This window comes from Poecilia formosa, unplaced genomic scaffold (assembly GCF_000485575.1).
Source record: "Poecilia formosa unplaced genomic scaffold, Poecilia_formosa-5.1.2 Scaffold29, whole genome shotgun sequence".
Classification (NCBI taxonomy): Eukaryota; Metazoa; Chordata; class Actinopteri; order Cyprinodontiformes; family Poeciliidae; genus Poecilia; species Poecilia formosa.
The window spans coordinates 980,320-1,000,188 of NW_006799968.1; the positions used below are offsets into that span (position 1 = coordinate 980,320).

Sequence of the window (19,869 nt, forward strand, 5' to 3'; positions counted from 1 at the left end):
TTTTGTTTAACCAAAACTTATACTTAGAGGGATTCAAGTTCTTTTGTTGCAGTCATGCTACCATACGGTCAGACGTTTACATATGCTCATCATGGTAATGAGCGTCGCGGTTATTTCAGGCTTTAAACGATGAAGATATTTTGAAGGGAGTGAGGGGAAGCGAGAATTAGATGCACAAGGTGAAAAAATGTTTCAAAGATTTTTTCAAATCTGTGCAGGATTAAAATTATACACACAGGATCAAATATATGCAACTCAGGTTTTAGTGTAGCTCAAGTGAATGCTTTCCAAATGTTTGAAAAGCATTTGGAAATTGTAAAAGTAAATAAATAAATAAATAAATAAATAAATAAAAAACACAAGACGACGCATAATTGTGAAGTAAGACGAAAAGAACACATGGTTTTCAAAATTGTTTTCAATGAAAACTCAGAGGTGTGAAAAGCATTAGGATTTCGCCGCACTTTACTCTGAGGCCCTAAAAAAATGCTAATAACCTTGAAAACACCTGTTTAGTGCATCTTAAACCCACCCACATTTTCCTCTATTCAGATGTTATCAGCCCATTAACTCTGACTTGTGATCACACCAATAGGCATGGCCAGAAGATGAACTCACTGTTATGATTTACTGTGAAAAATAAACATTTCAAGTTGAAAAGAGGCACGATTTTCCCTGAACTTAATTCCTACTACAGCCAATTCATTTCCGTTATGCAGATAATTTATGTTACGTTTTGGGGTGTTTGGACTTTACCTCTGAGTCCACTTAGTTCTTAATTCGGTGATCTAGTGCTGCCGCTCTGTTCAGATAAAACATGCAAGAATTGTGTTTAAAATGTACGAAATCTGAGATTTGGGTCTTCATGACCCCCTGATTTAACCCAAAATAAACTGTAGCTCTTTTCTATTTTTTTTACTTAGAGAAGTGGAGAAATTATAGTAGTGATAAATGTATCAAAAGATGGATACAATTCTTAGACTTTAGTGCGTTCTTCCAATAGTTGGAGCAGAGCAGAACACTGATATCCGACCGATTCATTTTTCTTTCAGGGCCTCTAAATCCGACCCCCACCACACCCCTCCCTCCATCCCTCCCTCTCTTTCCACCCAAAAACACCTGACAGAAGCTGAGACTGTATAGTTCAGAGGCTCTGGATAAGCCTCATGTTTTATTTGCAGAAAGCGGCCCCATTGTCCCATAAGTCACCTCACACAGCACTCTTCTGCTTCACGCCACACTGAGCCTGTCTTCCTACGTTAGCGTCACCCGCTGCTAAAGCACTTAGCTTGTGTTCTCCGTGTCCTCTGTGGTCCAGCCAAACATCCATTTGGAGGTCCTAGGAAACTTTGAAGCTTTTTCACCCACTCGTGGAGGTGGGGGAGGGGGGCAGCCTTTGTGACGTTTCGTGAATACTTTGTCCAATAAATAGCCCTCTTCATGAATACATTAAAGCTCATGGAATCTGCCAGCGCATCCTTGCGCTCGGCCTGAATTCATGGAAAACTGTTTTTCTTTCAGTGAGGGATCTTACAAAGAAATATTATCGCCTGTAGTACTTTATTAACTGGTGATAAAACCAGTTGCCCTTTCAGTTGCAATATTGTGTCTGTTGTCTTTGCTAGCATGTGTCAAACATTGTAGCACTTCCTGTTTTGGTCTGAAAGGACTGCAGCAGCCGGAGAAGCAGTTTCTGTAAGTCAACTATGCTGCGTTCCTTTTACCTCCGAAGTTGGAACTCGGACCTGGGAATGACGTTACATCCATGTCAGCAGCATTCCAGTTAGCATAGTCAAAGACGCCGCAGTTCTAATATGGTGATGCCTATGCAGTCATTGGTTGTACCTCTTACAAACGTTGCTTAAAGTTATACTTTCCACCCGCAAAAAACACTTTTAATTTGTTCAGTTTAGAGTTGCAGGCGCTACATGTGACATTGATTTTTGACGCACTGCTACAAGTGTATCTTGCAACATAGACATGTCTCCATCTCAGCCTAGTATTGTTGATGTGAAGAGCGGCCATATTGGATCTCATAGTCGGCGTTAGAGAAATTCTCAGACTTTTCAAGTGGAAACTCCGACTTTGGTGGGGTGGGGGGATTGTCCAGTTAATTCTTTAGATTCAGATGTCAGAATTTACGAGTTGCAACTACAAATGAAATGCACCATCTTTGTTTTGTTTTTTTAAGTTCAGTCTGTAGACAAGGTTACTGAAAATGAATATTGTCTGGTTATTGACTAATCAAATGCCCCAAAAATAATAATTTGATTCACAAGATGCCCCAACAAATACAAATTAAAATTTGGCTGCTTTAATGGGCTGAAATAAATGGTTGTTTAAAGTAGAGATGCACAGATCCAATATTAGTATCTGTATCGGTACCAATATTGAAACTAAACACTTTAAGTCAATTCAGCACTGTTTTTCTGCATCAGATATCTGTATCGGTTATCGGAAGTGAAAAATGTGGATCGTTTCTTAACTAATTTATAGTAATATTTTGGGAAACTGAATTAAATAAAACTTACATTCAATGTACACAGATGAATTGTGTGATTGTGCTGTGGAACAGGTTGGATCCTACAAAATTAAAAAATTCAGAGTGTTACAAAATAGCAGGAAGAAGTTGTGGAACAAATTAATTGCTTCTGCAGATAAAACCAGCATAATTACATTTTTACTCAATAAGCACCAGGATCCGGCTCTAACCATTGCAGTTTTATGAGTTGCTCGGTTTCCAATGCATTTAGTGAAATGCCTTAGAATAGACATACATACAATCGTCACATTTTAAAGCTATCTTTGAAAAATGAAAACTGCTAATGTTTTATACTACTATACAAGGTTTAACAACATCTCTCTCAAAGCTTTTAATGAGTTTTTACTGAAAGGAGTCAATGCAATCTGCTGGATTTCCTTAGAGAGGAAACCTTTTAATTTATTAGAAATACTTTATTGATCCAAAGGGGAAGTTAGAAGTTGTTGTAACACACATCAAGAGTTATTGTGTGTTATAATCTGTATTACAGTGAATCTGAAGAAACCTCAGAGTGAAGACGCTCCGTTTCATGAAGAGGATGGTTGGGGGGCTGTATATCATTTTCTTCATTTTATGTAAAATTATTTTTTACATTATTTAACCATGGAATAAATAAAAATATGAACTGCACTAGACTGTATTGTCTGATAACCAGGATGAATCTGAAATGTTGGTACTTAACTGTGAATCAGTCTGTGTGATCAGATCTCATTAAAATCTTGATATAAGTGCTTTAGGATGACTTGCCTTGTGAATTAGAGCCATAATGTGAAGTGAACTGAACTGACTATCAGCATACTTTTGGGGGGATGATTTACTTGGAGACTTTTTATAGATATTTCTTACATTTGCAAGTTTTCTGGCAATGAAAATGTAAGCTACAATAGAACAGGAAAAAAAAATCCTACAATAATTTCCTATTTGTTTTACTTTGTAATAAAACCAACTTCTTTACTGAGCTACTTTGAGTGACTTTCTGTCTCTTTCACCTCCTGGTCCAGGAGTTCAGAGTCGGGGTTCTCACAGGCCACTGATGGGTTAATATTAAGGATTTATAAAGAAAAATAGCCTGGCTATTTTTTGAACACAGTAACCCCAGTTCATTGCCTCCATCTCTACAGGATTTCGGCGCTATTATGCATTTTAACAATGACAACAATATCTGTGCCAGCTGTGACTGCGTTATTTGTTGTTTCACACAAGGCTGAAAACAAAAACTATGAGCGAAAAAATGTTCCCAAGGATTTGCCAACTACCGAGGCTGTGTGTACTTTGTAGCTCTGAAACGAAAACAACATTTTCTCTTTTTTTTTTCTTCAGCCCCCTTGTTCCACGCTGTAAGTCACTCGATCGTTCTCGCAAGTCTTATTTCAGAATTTGGAGAATTATCAGGAGCCAAGACGAGTGTGGAAACGGAATGGACTTATTTCCAAAGGCACAGAAAAATGTCCCAGTCCAAGCATTCCTAGCAGGAGGAAATACTGAAAAAAGGACCTACTGGGACCATTTAAATTGCAATTTTCTCACGAAGGCAAACCCAGTCCGCAGAGATTTTCTTCAACATGGGAAAGAATATAAACCCCCCTCCCCAAATTGAATAAACCCCCCCAAAAAAATCAAGCAGCAGAGATATGTGACAGAAAACGAAAGTTAAAAATACTTCTCAGAGCCACATTGTCTATGAGGCAGTGCATACACAACACGCAGTAAGTTAGCAGAGAATAAACACTTTCATAACATCCTCCCTCAGAAGTGAGGCCTTAACTTCCTGTTTGTGTACGCAATATGGGACGTGGAGGGTTATGCTATTTAAACCAAAGGGCAGCAGATTCCCAGCCAGCGAACGCTGATGGGATCTGCCAGCTCCTCAGGGGGACGAGGACTGGGGTGGGAAAAGGCAGAAAGCAGGAAAAGGAGGGAAAAACAAGATAATCACTCGAAAAAGGGGAAAAGAAATGGAAGATAATTACAACAGGAGATGGGTTGTCGTGCAAGCGAACACACAACAGAGTTTTGCACCGGTTCTTATCTGAAGGACCTGCCTCCGATTCCACAGCCCGGCTCAGTGGAAGTCTCTTTGAGGTGTTTGGATTGTGCAGCAATTAAGTTTTTACCCCCCATACCCCAAGAAAAAAGTTAACAAAAATGATAACTGAGTGGATTTCTGCTCGGAAAAATACAAACTTACGGAAGGGGTTCAACTTGCTTGCTTTCCTTTCTTTTTGAAGGGTGAGATCAGAGGATCAATATGAGCTTTGTGTCTGGGGATTTTCAGCTTCCAGCAGTGTTATGGAGCTGTTTTTGTGAAAGAGGCTCCCTGCACTTCAGCCCCGGTCTCACATTAAGACGTGTAACTGCGGCGCTGCGTCCCGTCTCGTACATTCAGGCCGCTACCAAACCGCAGACCATCTGAGTCGTAGTCTTGGGGCGTGATTGATTGGCCTGAAAAGAAGAGTTCAAAATGGACAATGTTACAAAAAGCAGAATTCATAAAAGACCAGATTTGATGGATAAGCAAACTTGAAAGGATAATGGCACCCCAAGGGGCCTGGACCAAAACCTTGTGGGAGGAAATAATCTCTGTAATTAAGGCACACCCATTTTCCTTTGTGAATTTTCTCATAAACTTGTGATGAATTCCAACATAAGTGGCTCAAGTTCAGTGCAGATCCGCAGCAGGTACACTGTAGATGGTTTATTTTTAATGGTAAAATATACAACTGTATTTATAATGTCATTATCCAAAGTTAAGTTGGATACTGAATGAAACTTTGTCCCAAAAATTGGAAGTATTACAAGCTACTTCCTTGTTGATATGCCATTCTCTAAAGTTGGGGAGGCGGGATCCCACTGCACGTCATGAAACACAAAGTTTATGGTCTTAAGACGATTTGCAGAACTTGACAAATGAGTTAATTACGGTCTCACTTAATTCCTAAAAAAAAAAACCAAACCAAACCAAACCAAACCAAACCAAAACAAAACAAAACAAAACAAAACAAAACAAAACAAAACAAAACAACAAGAGGTATACCATAACTCATGTAAGACGTCTTTCAATACCCAGAAGCTGACGGTCTGGTACTGAAAATTAATGGATTATCTTGGTGGCTCTGAAATTTTGGGTCTCTTCAGTTTTTCTTTTTTTCCTGGTTATCCAATACTCCTTTGATAACCTGTTGGTTCTTAAAAAGTATTTTTTTCTATAGTCTCAGTGCTCTTTGTATATTAGGATTATGTTTAATTTCTTTAATTTTGATTATTGATTAGAGAGGAGAAAGACGGATCTGATTCTCGGTTTAGACTTTATTCTACCTATTTTACTCAGTAAAATATTTTCACCTTTTCACCTTAGAAAATGCAAAAATCCAGAACTCTCCTCTTCTTTTAAGCACAATAGTTGATTCCATGTAAGTGCGAGGAAATTATCCTTCTGGCTGTTTGGATTTATAATGAGACTCATGTCGTTTAACAATGCTTCTAAATGTAAGGTAGGAGGCGAAAAGGGCAGTAAGGATGGAATAAATGACAGATGTTGGGTGATTTGGTTCAGACCGACAGCTGCTGCTTTTAATAAAATCTTTGTTACTATTAATTAAAGTCAACTCTGTAATGCTCACCTACTTGGGTTCAGTATTTGACTGTAGCAAGCAAATTGGAAAAAGAAATTCTGTTTTGTTAATTTTTATGAAGATGTGATAAATATCTTGGATAGATTTGTTTATGTCCTTTAACAAAATATTTGAGTCCGCTGCGTCATCTGGAGCTCAAGTAAGTAAACATATAGTAAGTAGTAGATATTGGCATTGGGAGTACTTTGCACTTTTCTAGCAAGTAAACACTCCCTAGTATTTCAAAAGTTTTTCTTCTCCCTGAAATTGCAATTTTCTTAATGGTGTGATTTGTTTCTACTCATTTTTAAGTACCAGAACCTGCACATGTTCTAACATTTTCCCTTGTTCTTGTTTTGCTTTGCTGCCTCTGGCCTAGAATCTGTGCAGGACTCTGCAGACGGTGCAGTGAGACATCTCATCGTGACAACGAGTGAATCTCAGACGCCATAAATCTCTGATCACCAATCCAAACACGTGATAAACACACATTCTCCTGTTCCTGTTCTGCTTCGCAGATCCTTGGCATGGCTCTCATCTTCTGGACAATAACGCAGCAGTGAAGAGCAGCCGGGCCTATTTTAGTGCTGCTCAGAGACACTAAATTCATCAGCACCGAATAAACATCAGGTTTTAGCCTCACTTTTCAACCCGAAGCCCGAGATTAGAGAGTAAAGGTCTCTGATTTATCATAGTGGAAGGACAAAGAGATTAACGTTTTATTCCTGGAGGATTTCTTTGTTTAGACGCTCTCGTTTTCAGAAAAAAACTTGTTTGAGCCATTTTACTGAAAAGAAATAACACTCAAATATTATAGAATACCATAACTTTAGATGGGCAGATTAAGAGGAAGATCAAATTATCTAGCTCCACTAATCATACATAAACCCAAAACAATACTCCTAATTGAGCATTTCCTGTTGCTTTTTCAGATATTTTCCATCAGCCTTTAAGGTCTAAAGAGTTTTAGAGCGAAAATGCTCCTGCCTCTTTGTTGAGCTCTGAACACACCCAAATTACAATGTCAATTTTACATCACGGTCATATTTATTTTTATATTTGCATAAGATAATTAATTAGAAACCCTAGCTTCAATTCTCAATATTTCCCAAGAGTAGAACATGGTTTTGGATTCCCGCCAGGGACTTCCTGTGTGGAGTTTGAAATTTCTACCACATCCTAAAACATGGACTAGACTGCACTTAAATCTGTGTCTCTTTCTAAATCCTATTCTGGCCTCGCTCTGTGTTGACCTGTGATGGACTGGCAACTTGTTGTTGTAGACTAAAACAGAATTAAATAGATACAGACACTTTGTCTTTTGCATTTGGACTAAATCGAGCCCTATTAACAGCTCTCTTCCTTTCTTCTGTGTGTTATCCTCCGACCATGCATGTTATAGCCTGTTCTGCACAAACATATTGTGTCAGATTTAAGTTAATTCCAGCTACATTATTCTGTTGAGTTGATTTTACACCATTATACATGCTGTGTATGAAAAATCTGTGGTGCAATACGAATGTTCCTCCATAGTTTTCTAAGTAGAATTTGCCATGGCAATTGCTTTAATCTATCCCTAATAAATGAACTCATTTACAGAAAGAGAATACAAACTCAGGTTGGAGCGATAAGCTGTGGACATTCAGAAGATGTAAGAAGGCGGAGGCAGTGAGCAGAACTAATTTCATCAAATATTAAACCAGATTCTGGGACTCGCCTGAGCAGCTCAAGATTTCAGGACAATTTCTCCAAAGCATGAGAGCTGATGACATGCGGGCCCGTTTAATCATCACGGTCACGACATTTTAAAATGTTGTCAATTCACAAACATATGAATCTATTTCAGACCTTTTATGATTTGGATTGTGCTTTTATTCTGACAAATTTATAAATTAGAAACTTTGGGGTGGGGTTGTTAAATACAAGCATGTTTTCTTTCTTTCTCATTTTTTACATTTTACTTAAGAATATGCTTGTAAAGGTTTTCCATAACACTTGTATTCTAGGATAAGTTTGTTTTTAGTTAACGGGCTTTAATCCTACCTAAATACCAGAATTTAACTCAAGATCTTGTTTCAGTTCCTGTTTGTTGTTTAAGTATCTAGCAGAGAATAGTAAGCCTGACATGTTCATACGGGTTAAATTATGGATAAATATATCAGTTTAGTTCTCATTGTTTCTGTGTTTTGGGAAATAACTTTGATTTTTAATCTGCTTTAACTATTTTACCATCAGCGCTACTCTGCTAGCTAGCAAAACATGCTAGCTACCAGAATTTTCTAGCTGGCAGAGTTTTGTTGTTTTTATCACACCTAATTGTTTCAAGACAACACAAATTTTTATATAGGACGAAGGCTACTTGATTGAATACAACTGGTTTTATTAATGGGGAAAATGGATCTAAGCTAACCTGGACCTTACAGAAAAAGTGTCTCAGCATTGTTCAAAATTAAATATTTGCCGCTTTTCACCCCTGAAGCTAGGTTTAATTTCACTGTTGACATCCAGGCTTAAAATTAAGCCTGGATATCAACCATTGATACGGATTATCTGACCACATGAAAAAAACTAAGATATATCAAAAAGCAACACAGCATCCCCCAATATAAAAAGCAAGAGAGCTGCTGAGAATCAGAGTCACTAACATCTACCAGTCTGGAAATGATTACAAAGACCTCATCCATGGATGGAGAAAACAGGAAACAGCAGTGAATCTTATTAAGCTTGGCCGGCCAACCAAAATTATTTCAAGAGCACATCAACGACTCATCCAGGAAGTCACAGAAGAACACAGCATCTAAACAATACATGCCTTATTCGCCTCAGTTAAAGTCACAAAGGGGCATCCTCTGTTTCTCAAACTCATCGCGATGATCTACAGAAGTAACAAGGAAAATGTTGCTGTCACTAATGAAACTAAAATTAGTTTCAAACAAAAGAGCTCTACAACATGCTGTAAATGGTGACTCTGATACTGGTAAATGAGAACATATCACATTACAATATTTAAAATGTCTCCCTGAACAATACCTAAAGCTTCTGATGCCTAGAAGCTTTTAGACACAACTAGATTTCTTGAAGTCAAGTCAGGTTTATTTACATAGCACATTTCAGCAGCAAGGCATTTCAGAGCGCTTTACATCTTAAAAACATCATACAGTTGCCAATTATGAAACAAACAATATACATTACGTTTCGTCAAACGTCATTATCAAAATCATCAATAGACATTAAATATGTTGATCAATGTTCCATTTACTACCAATCAAAGGCAACTATATAAACAAGTGGAGTTTTAGCCTTGGCTTAAAGGAACTCAGTGTTTCAGCTGTTTCGCAGTTTTCTGGAAGTTTGTTCCAGATTTGTGGTTCATAGAAGCTGAATGCTATTTCCTGCATGTTTGGTTCTGGTTTTGGTTCTGGGGATGCAGAGCAGACCAGAACCAGAACACCTCAGAGGTCTGGAAGACTGATACAACAACAATGTTTATGAAGAACACACTGTGTGAAAGAAAATTACCAAAAGATGTAAATTCTTTTAAAAATCTTGAGTCCCAGATTTTTGGGGTTTCGTATTTTACAGTCATCCCCTGCTTTATTCCCGCTGCAAAGAGACGGTATGCATTTTATTTAGAGACAGTGGAAATTCTGTACCTTAGTTTAAGGACATACTGTGTACTGTATAGTAAGATGGGGGTTTTATAATGGCAGAACTGCATTTTTCAGGGCAAAAATCGAGTGCATTAACCACGACCAACCAATAGGTTGGCGCCATCCCATCAACCTCGATCGCCTCCGCCCAGCCCCTCCAGCTGAGGCGTACTTAGCACCATTCATAATGCATGGTCACCACCCCCAGCTCGCAAGCCTGTCATGGCTCGTTCCATTTGACAACTCGACCCAACTCTGCTTTTGCCCCTAAGAGGACGCGAGGGGCTGCATAATTTAGATGCCGCCCGCTGTTTTCAGAGCTCATCTCTTATCAAAAATGCAACAGACTGAGTTTCTGGGGGAGTTTTATCTAAAGGGGCCAATGCTCCAGTTGAGACAATGGATGGAGGGATGGGCTGAAACTTTTCCAACTTTTACCGCACAACTTTAGAGAAACCTGGTGATGTCACTTAAATGCATGACATGCACCCACTTCCTAAAACTAGGAGTGAGGAACGGAGACATATTTGAAATATTTAAAGCTCAACTACCAATGAGAGAAAAAAAACATTGCCTGCACTGAGTTATCTACTGGAATTCCCTTAATAAAAAAAAATACACATATATGGATCTGTTGTAGCTCCTTAGTTTCAGCTGCTGACGCAGAACTTCTGTCAAAGTCCAGTTGATCCATATTCTTTACATTGCATGAATGTTTAAACACACTTATTTCAACAGATGTGGGTAAGGTGGGAAGTGTAATATTTTTAATAAGTCAGAGTACTGTTCCTGGGAAACAAAAGGGCCTATTGTAGGTGGCTCGAGTAGCGGATTCGGACATCTGCAGCCAGGTAGGTCAAGGTTACTATCAAGGTTACTAAAGATCTAAGAAACAGAAGGCAGAGAACACCTGCACAACATATCTGAAAGAAAAACAGGAGTTTACTGTATTTCTTTTTTAATTCATATTCTCTGGGCTTTGGGGAGGTTTTAAAAGATTTCCTTTGCTCTTCAGATACATTTTGTTAGTGTTTAACAGAACCTCCTTCCTCTAACCTATGAATATGAATCATTTAGTCATGAAAAGATGCTCAAACTCAAAGGATCAAACATGAACCGAACTGAAAAGGTAGAAGAATCACATGTTCAGGAACTTTGTTACCAGTCCCTTGGCTCATAGAGCTCATTTAGTTTACTCTCCTTTTGCTCCATTTGTGAAAAATACCAAATATGGCACAAGAATGTGACTTCATTGTTTCTCTAAAAAGCTATTTGCTAATAAACTGGCATTCTGAAGACGACATATTTCCACTTTTCCATTTGATGCGTTTGATGAATTTTTATGTTTTTCTTAAAGATGCAGATTTCCTTCATGTGCTGTGGGATTTTTTTTCTTTTTTTTTTTTTTGGCTTGATACGTTTTCTTATTTTTCTCAAAATAATAAAATGTAAGCTAACTCTTTACTGTTAGCTTAGATTTTAGTGGTCAGTTTCAGGTACAAAGGCTGGACAGAAGATTAATGAGGAAGCAGCCAAAGTCCAAAAATATGGACAGATGGAAGAACCCCTGTGTGTGTGGGGTTTTATAATTTAATTGAGCCTTATTCCATGTCATATGCCGGTGATACGTTTCAGTGAGATAAAATAGTGCATCATATTTGCAATCTTTTAATGTTACCAGAAATGTTTATGCTGGTTTGTTTATGTAAATTTATGCAAGAACTGGTAGTCTAGTTGTACAGAAAATATCATTTTAGTTCTGTTCACTAACATGTTGGGAGCAACGTAAATAATTCAGTTTTGCATATAACAATGAAGATTGCTCCAACTCAGGTTTAAAGCATTTTTTATTACAGTACCTTTCCACAAGTCATTATTTTAATTTAGTAGAAGAAGTTAAATGATAATGTGGAGACACACTGTGAAAAGAAGTTGTTAAGCATGTATTGTCACTGAGCACACAGGGTGTGCCCTCAGAAAGCAAAGATCCATTAAAATCTGATAAAAAAGGAGTTGCTCCTTTCCACTGTCACCACATGCTTGCAAAAAGTTAGAGATTGCCACAAGGTCAGTGACTTTAAGCTCCTGGATGGGCTTCCACAGAAAGACCACTTTTACAGTGAATTACAGTGAAAATGGACAGATTTCTAATTGAATATCTACATTAAAAAGACAAAACTTGCACCTGACTGTATGTTTTTGCATGTACACTGAACCAGTTTGTCATCAAAAGTGAATCAAGGTCACATTTGGTGTGAAGTGATGAACTGAACTAAATGGAAATTTAAATCTCTAAGCAACTACTGGTTTATTTCAAGACTTTGTCCGATGTTAAGTCCGCCAGAAATCCGCCAGTGCCACTCTCAGCTCCACCAAACCCCACAATCACAATCGCGCTCCGTCGGCTACAACAGCTTCATTTTCCCGTCTCCATAATAGGTCATATCAGCACCATGACTTGTAATTACTGTTTACTGCGACTTGGCTCCATTTATGGAGAACTGTTTTGATCTGATGAGGTGCACAGAGTCTGTAATCTCCGGGATTTCAGGCTGCTCGCAAAATGACTGTCATGGATGAGAAGTTTATTTAATATGCGATTCTCAATGAGGTCGGGATTTTGTACTCCGGTCAGTGAGCTGCCTTGGCTAAAAATAGGAGTTGGTTGTGAGACGGACAAGGAGTAAAATGTAAAAAGTTAGACAAGAGTTCCTTTGGAGGCTTTAAAATTCTCATTATTTTGTAGAGGTTTCTTTAACCTGGTGTGGACTTGAGATCTATAAATTATAGGCTCTACTATGTAAATACGTAATTCCAGATAATAACAATCCAGTAACAATGTCATTACATCCTGTAGTGACATTTTAAAAGCTGATTTCCACCTTCCTGTAGAAATCCAGTTCCTGCTCTCCTCTCTGTTCAGATATTGTCTGCACTAAAATCAAAACGGTTCAGGCACTAAAACTTCATTCGAACTCTGCGCCAAGCTACTTTTAAAAGAAACATTATCCTGAGACTGTACCATTCCGGCAGCCAGTCATAATTAGAACAGAAGAAAATAAACAAAATTGAGTTTAGTGCAGAGAGGGATCCTGGGAGCTGGTGACATTTCTCCAACTCGACGTGTAAATCTATCTAAAGCGACACGGAAACGCTTCATGTTCGAGAATGAGGACGTCCGTTACATTTTTAAACACGCTGCGCGTGCATTTTCACATTACACTTTAATTCGTGGAAAACATTGGCGTTATTATACTGAAAACAATTCCAGTCATGCATGTTTAAAATCAAAACTGAATCAATCCAAATTTTTAGTTGAGAGGATTTTTGACTGAATTTACTCATTCAGTCTGGTTGAATGGCAAAGCATGCCGGCCCACTTCCACTTGGCCGACGTGAGACTGTTGTCATAGCAAATAATAAGCTGGACTGATATTGAATAATTAACTTTTAAATCCCATCTCTGTAATCGTTTGCTTACCGTAATTTTGTAAACTTTTTACCATTCCCCCACCAATAAAACGAGTTCTCCGGACTAACCTTGTGAATATCTTTTCTGTAACTCTCTGGAGGACGTTTCTACATTTGTCTGAACACGAGATCCTCACTGTGAAAAATGGTGGTGGCAGCATCATGCTGTGGGGGGGATGCTTCACTTCAACAGAGACCAAGAGGCTGGCAAGATGGAGGAATCTGAAACACAATGAATGACAAAAACCCTTTAAAAGTGGAAAGATGTGGCGTTCTCCTTCCACCAGGACAGTGACCTGAAACGTATAACCAAAAGCTTTAATGGACCGGTTCAGAAGAAACCAGCTGGTTTTACCACAGTAAAACCAGGTGGATCTGAATGGAAGAATTATGTGGTAAGACTTCAACACTTTCTCCAGTCATAGCCTTACTAAGTTCTTTCATTTTCAGTCATTATCTTTATATTGTTTTAAAATATTCAGTCAATACCGTAATTTTCTGGTCTGAAACATAAACAAAAGTGGAAAAAAAACAAAACAAAACTATGTTGAGGTTGAAATACTTTTCATGCATTATAAAACTGATAGTTGAACAAAGAAGAGGAATAAGAAGAAGTTCACGTCATTTAAGAGCTTTTTGTTTTTTGACAAAAAAATCTGGACCAGTGAGTGGACATGAAGGAAGAAGTGTATCTGGGTGGTATTGTGGCGCTCAGCGCACAGCAGAAGCTTTATTACAGATATAAATAAATCCAAACGGCCAGAAGTGGCATTAGCTGATGATGTGATAACTCAACACACATAATCGCTGACTGACTTCCAGAGATTTGCAGCTGAAAGTTTGAGGATGGGTGACAGGACGAAGATCAAGGCCTTTAAGAAGTCTCCATGTTGTGCTTCACCTCCTCCACACACTGGTGTGTTTCCCCAGTCGGGGACTGGATGGGTGGAGGGGGGGGGATTACTGACCTGTAGTGATGTTCTCCCTTGTTCCTGTCAGTTCCCCCTCTTTGAAACTCCTCTACTTCTTTATATTCAGTCTTCCTTCCTCCTCCTCTCACTCTTCCTCCTCCTCCAGCGCTCGCGGGATAACATACCGGCTGCCTCTTGTTTGGATAAGTTAATGCTGAGATGTCAGCCTTGATTCTGATGTATACCACCTGCCTTGGCCTCCGGCTGACCTCGTTCTCCAGCTCCCACTGCAGAGACATTCCAGTGCCTTTTCTGGCGCTGTGTTTACACTGCAACAGATTGCCCCCCTGCTCTTCCTATCCGCTTCACCGTGGCGGGACGGACTCATCCCCAAAAATGTCCGCGCTTGTTCGGGAAGATTTGTGAGAGCGGAATGAGGTTTCGGAAGGGCTCCTTCCAGAAGGGTGAAATATATATTTTTTATGAATGTATAATAATATATTTTTTTTAAAACAACAGTTTGGAGTGTTTTGGGATCTCAGGGAGGGGAGGATTCAGATGCCAGAATCCTCCCACTGATCGCTGCCAGAGCTCATGTGAACAGCCTGACCTCACTTAGTACGCCCTTTAAATGAGTCGGCTCTGATAATTTACTCTTTGGTCCAAGCAGACGCTCAAAATGAGAGGCTGACATCAGTTGGAGAAAGTTTTACATTTTAAGCGTCTTTATCGGAAATGTGCCTCCAGCATCTTGTTGATCATAAAGCCTGTAAGCTGCCCAGAAATATGGCCAATATATATTTAAGAAATCTGTCAAATTATCACCTTACTGCAGCTCAACAGCTTGTCGTCCTACTTAATAAACCTAAAAAAAAATAAATATATATATATATATATATATATATATATATATATATATATTTTGACACTTGACAATTAGGTGCCACTTTGTGTCGGTCTGTCACATAAAATCCCGTTATGTTCCACTGAAATGTATGGTTGAAATTTGTACTATTTTTTTGTGTGTGATATGCGCCTGTAGGAAGGGCTTTAATTATTTTAAATTCCTTTCACATATATTTATTTACCTGGGCTGCAATAAATATGGAGATAGCAGAGTGGAGATTCATAAAGTTTGATTTATTCCTCTTAATTTTCTAGAAATTCCTTTCAGGCAGATGTTTACGATTCTCCTTCTGATCACTTATCTACCCATATCAAAGAAGATCAAATGGCTGTAATTCATAAGTAACTACAGGTATCTTAATGGATAATAGTTTCCTGCTGGGCTAGTGTCCATCTGATCTTCCACAGCAACACTCTAAAGCGCAAATATCACATTTGACGTCTTCGTGTGCAGAGATGAATTAAACCTTTTTAATTCATCCTAAAAAATGTTTCAACAAAACCTGAGCGATTAACCTGTCTGTTTTAGATTTATTACTAGTTCACTCTACACACAGTTAGAAGGAAAGTTGTATTCTTCAGCATTTGTTTTTATTATTGAAGCTCTTCAGAGCTCTCAGTCAATAAAAATATGTCAACAGAACTTTAGACCTGAATATTTAATAAAGTAAAACTGAGATGTTAACTTCCTAAGGAGAATATTTTGAAGTGTTAGCAATTAGTGGGCAACTATTTGGGCGTTTTCATACCTAGTAGTCCAGTAGACTTTTGGATTGGGGACCAAAATGGCAACATTTGTTACATTTTCAGCTGCCCCGGTTCAATTTCAAACTGCACTGTGCCAAACAGACTAAACCCTCTGAAAAGCTTGTTTCCCCACTTCACCTGTTGTGGCACTGCACCAAGAACCACTGAATTAAGCTACACAAAAACCTCCAGAGAAGACATGATCAGAGATTGATTGTGAACTCTGGAACAAACCGAACAGGGCTGGTGTCAAAGCCAAGTTAGTTTGTCTAGAAAGCACAGTTAGTTTGGGGAGGTGTGAATGCCCAATTGATGCTGATGCGAACCAAAAAGACCAAACTCTGGTCCGCCTAAAAATCTAACGCAGTTCAAATGCATATGTGAATGCAAGCGGACCGGAGAACGCTCCAAAAGCAGGAAGCGAACTATAGCGCAGGGTGTTCCGGGTAAATACAACAAAAAGAAACACGCAAGTCTTGTGTTAGCAGGAAAATGACTCATGGTCTTTCACCAAACAAAAGAAAAATCCTACAGTCATTAAAATCTGACGCCACTCCATTTTTGTTTACTATTTGTGAAGAAGGAAGTTGCGCTCAGTGTCTTGTTCAGAGGTTCATATGTTGTAAACGCCACTACAGGCGATGAAGGGAGCAAGCTTTTCAGAGGGTTTGGAGCGTTTGACACAGTGCAATGTGAAAGTGAACCGTACTAGCTGAAAATGTTGCATTTTTGGACCCCAGTTGAACCAAATTTAATGAAATATGAGGTGTGAAAAAACCTTAGTGTGCAGGATTATTATGTTTTGTTAATGTTTTTGAGTTTTGCAATTTGTACTTGTGCTTAGTTAATGACACTGTGTTTTCTTAATTTATTATTGTGCTAAGTAATTGGTGTATTTTTGAATATGTTGTTTAGTCATAAAATTCATAGTTGTGTTTAACAAATTGATGAAGTGGCTTGAGGGCCACCATACACCTGTCTATAAAACCTTTGAAAACTCTCTCTAAAGATATTTTTTTGGACCTGTCTTGACATTTTAGCTTCTGTCTTGCTCACAGCTTTAGGGAGTAAGGATCCTTGAAAACACTCCTTTGTGCTCCTATAGGGATCCAGCAATCTGTCACTGAAGGAGTTATCCAATTTATGTATGGGATGGGAGACATTGTCCAATAGTGATTTGATTTTTAGCCCAAGGTCTTCTGTCTCCCACTACCTGAACAGGATTGAGGAGGCATCCCAGCACAGAGCTGGCCTTCTTATCCACCCGCTTCCTCTCAGTTTCAGATAAGCTTATCTGAAACGGCGTAGAAAATGGCCAACAAGCATTCACGTTTCTACAATTTGGAATTGAAAAATGTGTGTAAAAACGATGCTGAATGAACAGTTGGAGCCATAATTTCTTCCACAAGTAGTTGTTAGCATTTATTTCATTAGCTAAATATGAATTAACTAGCAGAACCTCTACATAGAAATGGTTTTATGACGTGTTTGTTATACTACTGATCAAATAGCTCACTAATCTGCTTTACTCTACTTTCATTCTAAACCTGAGTGAAGTTGCACCCCATCCCCCACCTTCTTCAAATCATACAAAAACGGTGTCAAACGTTTGTGCAGCAAAAATCTTCGTTTGTGCTGATATCACTTTAAAGATATTAAGGAATGCTCCCAGAGGTCATGAAAGGTCATCCAGCCCCCCCACCTTCTGCAAATCAAACAAAATTGGTGTCAGTCAACTCGACTACGTTTGTGCAGGTAAAATTTTTGCTTGTGCTGCTTTGGCTTTGAAGATATTAATGAAAGTTTAAAGGTCCCACTTCCCCCCACATATTTTTGCTGCACAAACCAGCACAAACATAGCTGAGTTGGTTGACTCCAATTTTGTCTGATTTGAAGAAGGTGGGGGGTCTGGTTGACCTTTCATGACCTTTAGAAACATTTCTTAATATCGTTAGAATAATAGCGGCACAAAAGAAAATGTTTGCTGCACAAAGCAACACAAACCAAGCACAAACGTTTGGCAAATTCCCTCAGGTTCATTCTCCATAAAGTTGATGTTTTAGTTTTCTTCTGAAGCTTCTTCCTACTTCTGAATGTCTGAACCTCCCTGACTTCTCCTCTCACTACGTTATCGCTGCTGTCCAAAGCCTGCCTATTTTTTTATACCTTCATCCTATTGGTCAAAGCAGATGACCTCCATTCTTTCTCCTTCACTTATCAAAAAGTCTCTTTCCAGTAAAATAGGAGTCATTCTTTTTGTTCTAGCAAATTGTGTCGATGGTAAATTCTGTTGCTTTACACTTAAACCAAAATAATATGTTGCCATAATAAAATGTACCCCATGAATTTCTGTCAAGATTATTATTTATGCTCCTGTGAGTCAACATGAACATAAATCGTAGTTAGAAGAACACATAAAGAAATGAAGAAAAAGCTCTTGGGAGGGATGTGTCTCATGCCAGGAACAGAGGTCAAGTCCAAATTATTTTTGAAAAAAATGAGGCTGAGGTTATAATGCCAACAAAATTAATTTTACTTAATGCAGAATTGTCAGGGAAAAACAGTTTTAAAAAAGTGTTTTAACTGTTAAAAAGAACATTTTTATTACAAGTTGGAATTGTGCCTCCATGTTGCTAAAGCAGTGGTGAAACAAATCCTTGAGTTTACTACCAAGCGGATAGCTAATACCATAAGCCATTTTTATCCTGCACAGGACTCCCTAGAATTTGCTCAGGTGGCTTTAGGAATAAAAAAAAATAATACAAAGGAAGGCTGAAGAACGGCAAAATTTCAGTTTCACCTAAGAAGTGACAATACTCAACACTCTCAGCAGCTGGTTTCGGTCCAGCCGCGGCCACCTACAGAGTGACTGTGTGTTTACACCGCTCAGCAATAAAACAGACGGTTGCTGTCACATTTACCACCTGCTCTGGACTCAAAAGGACTCGCAAAGTTACATTTTAGTCCAGAACACGTTTTCAAATTCAACACTGGTTTAAGAATAACCAAACCTCTGATTTACCTGCAGCTGTCTGTGGTTTGTCAGCACATGTGGGTCTTATTCTCTCTCAGGGTCTCGTTATTGCTCAAAATGATGTGATGTTGTATATATGCTGCTGTCATTTCTTATCTGCTGCTATCTAGAAAAATATCAGAACCACTTTGTCGAGGTAGTGAAATTACAAATGCGGTATAATGCGAACACTATCGCCACCAAGTGGTAGTTGTAGTGAAAGACAAAAGAAAGCTTTCGAGGATATGACGTTCGATGGTCTGACCAAAAACCTTTAAAGGCGAGAAGGCGAGAGATTTTAGGATCTTTTTTTTAAACTGTCTTTTCTTGTTTGTTATTGTTTCGGTCTTTCTTAGCTTTTGAATGTATTCACTTGCATATTCAGTTAAAAAACTCGTAAAGTTGTTGGTGTATGATGCTCAGTTTCTCTTTCTTGAGAGAAAGAGTTGTTTTTAACTCTTCCGGTTAGAAAGAAATGCAGCATCTTTCACGCTTAATAGCATCTCTGGTAAACATGTAGAAAATCTTCAGACAAATTTTATTGTTACTCTCTTAATATCTCAAACTGAAATGGAAAAAAACAACAACAACAAAAACGTTTGAATGTAGTCAATGGGGTAATATAATAAAATCAATGTATGTATATTTTTGCAAAATAAAAACTTGGCTTCCCAGAAACAAACACTGCATGTGGGTAATCGCATAAAATAACAACAATAGTATTATATGGTGGATTATCTGTGATACTGGAGGCCTGTCTCCCTTCCAAGGGCCCAGAGAACGTTATCAGGAGTGGCTGGCATCAACAACTTTGGAATACCAAGTCATTTTAAAATAAAAATCTGTCAGAAAACTTAAAATTACTCCTTATTTTGCTTCATCAACAGCTTAAGTATTCATCATTTTTGTGTCTTGGGTTGCATGCAACCAGAAAGGGTTGAGTTTTTCACATGTTGGAAGTATTTTTTAGCTGTTGAAGCATCCTTCCTTCACAAAAGAAATGTTGTCATTAAATTAA

General features: G+C 38.4%; 1 long non-coding RNA gene across 1 annotated transcript; it reads right to left on the reverse strand.

Annotated features, from left to right (window-relative positions):
- Positions 1 to 1,605: 1,605 nt before the first annotated feature.
- LOC103135970 (uncharacterized) lies at positions 1,606 to 19,093 on the reverse strand. Its single transcript, XR_475975.2, has 3 exons — positions 18,861 to 19,093; positions 13,344 to 13,496; positions 1,606 to 4,984 (listed from the first exon to the last, which is right to left on the reverse strand). It is a non-coding gene; the product is annotated as an uncharacterized LOC103135970 (long non-coding RNA).
- Between the last annotated feature and the right edge of the window lie 776 nt (positions 19,094 to 19,869).